The sequence below is a fragment of the Myotis davidii genome, unplaced genomic scaffold, assembly GCF_000327345.1.
Source record: "Myotis davidii unplaced genomic scaffold, ASM32734v1 scaffold37, whole genome shotgun sequence".
In the NCBI taxonomy this organism is placed as follows: domain Eukaryota; kingdom Metazoa; phylum Chordata; class Mammalia; order Chiroptera; family Vespertilionidae; genus Myotis; species Myotis davidii.
Window position 1 is genome coordinate 2,286,202 of NW_006289395.1, and position 4,197 is coordinate 2,290,398.

Below are 4,197 nucleotides of genomic sequence, written 5' to 3' on the forward strand. Positions count from 1 at the left end.
TCATCCAGTCCGGATGTGGTCCCCTGGGCCTCCCTTTCCGGAGGCTGGGAGGACTTGGCGGGGGATGCTGGGAGCTGGGCTGGGAGAGGTGAGGTGAGAAGGGCCATGCAGAGCCTTTCAGAGGCATGGTGATGAGACCACTAGAGAAATGGAACTGCCTAGAGAGTTAGGGTAAGATAAGGCAACTTACCACATTGCTGTGGCCAGGTGACTGGTCAGAGGACCTGGGGAGGTATCTTGGCTCTGCCGTTTACTGCTGTGTGGCCTTGGGCAAGTATCCTAACGTCTCTGAACCTTAGTTTCTCAGCTGTCAAGTGGAGAAATAGCAGCCCTCACAGCAGTATCGTGGGGACGAATGAATAGGCTGCTGGGTGAAAAGTTTTTGTAGAAGTGAATTGTGACGGGGAAGCACAAATACGGTCGTGAGTGACGGCTCACGTGTTCCAGAGAAAGGTCTGCCAGGTGAGCCGCGTGATGTGCTCAGAGTGAGTGGGCCATGCCAGGAGGCGCAGCTGACTTCTCAGCGTGTTGCGTTGCCGCCGTGCAGACAGAACTCGGATCACCGATTGGGTGTTTGCTTCAGACCCTGGGTCAGGAGCTGCTCTCCTGGGCCGGGCAGCTGTTTCTCGTGAAGTCTTGGCACTGACAGGGCCCAAGGAGGCCTGGACAACCTCGGAGGCTGGGCTCAGCCCGGCCTGGGCCATCCCAACGCCTTGGCCAAAAATGTCTCCATCAGGAAGATGCCCACCAGGAGCTGGCTCGAGGCCCATCCTCTCTGCCGGCCATGCCTCAGCGGCTCGAACCCGAGCTGCCACAGCCAGGCCTCGGGGGTGGAACCTCCGGGCCGCCCTGTTTTTCCTCCTGGACCTCCGCAGAGGACGTCCCAGCAAACACAGCTGACTTGGGAGGTCTGGGAAAAATCTCCCTGCCCTGGGGGGGCTGGACGGGGCTGAGCTACGGTCGATGAGAAACTTGGGAGAGCCAGTAGATTGGTCTAGCCGGGTGCAGATGCTCTTGACGCGTGTGGAGAGACTTTGTGCAAACATTTCCTCGCTGGACACGGAGGGATGCGACAGGAGGCTGCCTGCGGTACATCTGGGACCGTCAGACAAATGTGCCTGCACTTGTGAGGGTGCCGCGAGGAAGATGAGGCCAGAACCCAGCAGGATAGGGCCCCGGAGGAGGAGGACCTCGGGGCCTCGGCCGGGGGTCCGCGCGTTGCCCACCCACAGCCCTGCCTCCCCGGGGGCCAGCTCTCTCCCCTCCCGTGGGAAGCGCTCTCTCCAGTCCCCTGCGCGGCCCTTCCTCGCTCTGCTGCTTCTGGTTTCCGTCAAGCAAGTAAGAGCAGTTTTTATTATTATTGTTGTTATTATTATCAGTGGCACATTCTTTCTGATTACGGAAGCAATCTAGGCCTCTTGTAGGCAATTTGGAAAATATAAGACAGTATGAAGACAATCTAATCCTAGAATCCAGAGGTAGTCACTGTGAATATTTGGGCATATTTTCCTCAAATCCTTTCTCGATGCTTTTTTCGCACAGCTGAGGTCCTGATGCGGAAAACATTTTGCATCCTGGTTTCCCCTTTACGTCCTAGTAGAAGCGTTTCCCCACGTCGGTATGAACTCTAAATACTAGCAGCATTTAAGATCGCTGCATATAACCTCCTGTCTGTCTCCTTCTATCATCCTCTCACATGTGAGCAGGTAGGCTGAGTGGGTAGCTCTTTTTTACCTTTTCTTTCCTTTTTCCCTCCTTTCCTTCCTTCTTTCCTTCTCATTATAAAAATATAAGATGTTCATTGTTTAAAAAAGTAAACTTATAAAATCCAAAGAAGGATAAATGCTGACGACAGCTCACGGTGATGCCACCACCCAGCGGTCACACTCATTCACATTCTGGGGCTCATACTTCTACCACTTATTTATATCTTCTTTATAAAAACAACAACACAAGATCTAATTATAACTGTTATCTTGTAATAGGCATTTTTTTCTTAACAAAATACACTAATAGCACAGGCTAACATTTTTTGACCACTTCCTATGCAGCAGGTGCCTTGCCAGGCTCTCAGCAGCCCTGTGAGGGGAGTTCTTTAATCCCATTTTACAGATGAGGAAACTGAGTCTCGGGGAGGTTGAGCGCTTTCTACGTCAGTAAAGGTAGCTCCATGCATGAGGCTTAAGGGCTCCAAGGAAGTGTCCTAATGTATGTTACCGTTCTCTTCCGTTGGGCATTCTGGTAGCTTGTCTTATTCTCATCCACGAAGCTGGAATCTTTGCTCCTTCCTTTTCAAGGTTCCGTTGCTAGACTGGGCTGCGATGTGAAGGAACCCAGTTCCATTCATCTGAGTAAAGAGGGGCCTTGAGGAATGTTCTCGTATTCCTTTGGTCCCTAGGCACCTCTGAGTCCTAAATCCCTGCTGCCCCCTAGAGGGAGGGCTGGGTGCCAGCTCTCATGTGCTCACCGACCAGGCTTTCTCTGGTACTAGCCCAGGACCAGGCAGGCGGGACACCCCGACCGAATTCGTGCATCTCAGTTCTCTCCAAGCTGATGTCCAGCCCTCATAGCAGACTGCAGACGCGAGCCCCTCTGTGGTCTCCTGGAAGCCTGGCCTGGTGGCAGCTTCGTGGTCAGTGTCCAGAATGTTTTCGAGGGGCAGGTGGCTGCAGCCTGCCTCCTACCCCAGGACTTAATCTGTTAGCGGCATGGCTACTGGGAAGGTTGACACAGAACCCTCACCCTTGCTTCAATTCTCTATCTCATAGTAAAACTGAATAGATCCAGCTAATTACCTAGTTTTCTTCACCTTCTACCCACAGCTATGCATTGATGGCCTCTGAGGTGCTAGGCACTGCTGAACTTGCACTTACCATAAATCACCTTGCTCAAACCCACACCAAGCTTCTGAGAAAAGGATTATCGCTGAACCCATTTTACAGATGGGGAAATGAAGATTCACAGGAGTTAAATGCTCACCGGTGATCATGTAGCTAGTGAGCCGTGGAGCCACTGGGCGCTTGAGGAAATGCACTCTTTCTTCCCCAGCATCCCTTGCAAGCTGCTGGCATACGGATATTTATATGCTAAAACAGCATACTCTGCGGGGCCTCAGGCCGGCTTATGACACTGACAAAGCCGCCCCTTCGCCCAGCGTTCATAATCACTCACGTGCCTGTTAGCAGTTCCCTTCTCACTCTGCCACCCAGTCTGTTTTCAGAGCCCCTTCCCTCTGTCTGTCCGGCGGTGTGTCTGTAATCCTGATGGCCCTCCTCTTGGTTCTATCTCAAAGCCCATATTCTTCTCCACATGTTTACATTACAAGGCCTGGTGCAGACTTCCATGCTGAATTTTGCTTGGAGATGGTCTCCCTGCGTGGATTATAAATGACCCTGGTGTGTTTTCTGGCAGGAAGTCTTTATAAAAATCCACTTACTGAGAAATTCTCAGGGATAGTTTTGTTTCTAAATTCAAGTAGAGAAATAATTCTGTCACCTCCTTCCCCCTCCTTACAACTCATCTAAGCCAATTAGCAGTTGCTTTGGGCATCAAAACACAAACTCTTTAAGACTCACACATGGCTGATGGGATTGTAAAAAGGTACATATTTTTAGGTCAAAAATTTTTTTTGGCGAGGATGATAGTTTGGCAGTATGTTCTCAACCCTCTAAAAGTGTGTACTTTATGACCCAGAAATTCCAACTCAAAAAATTTCTCCTAATAAAGATGTGCTCAAGTGTTTAACTCTTGAGTATTTGCATTACAGCATCATTTATATTAGCAAACAGCTAAAGCAACATAGATGTCCAAAGCTAGAGAATTTAAAAATAAATTACACCACATTCATCCCCAGAAAATGATCGTACCTGTTAAAATGGTCGTTTTAGAAGAATATATCTTCTAGCGAAAAAGAGGCCACAGAACAACACAATTTCCTTTTTAGTTAAAATAAAAAAGGAACAAGGATGCCCGTGCGCAGAGATGATAGCCTCTGAGTAATAACATTGTGATTTTATCTTCTCCCCTTTTGCTTATCTGTAACTTAATTTTATTTACACTGACATATTCCTTCTGTAACAAATAATATTAGAAGATGTATTTAAAGCAAGTCAACAGAAGAATATTACGTTTCCCTGAATCCCTTCTCAGCCAAATTAGTCACTAATGCTGTTACCTAAGCAAGGAAAAGAGGAAACA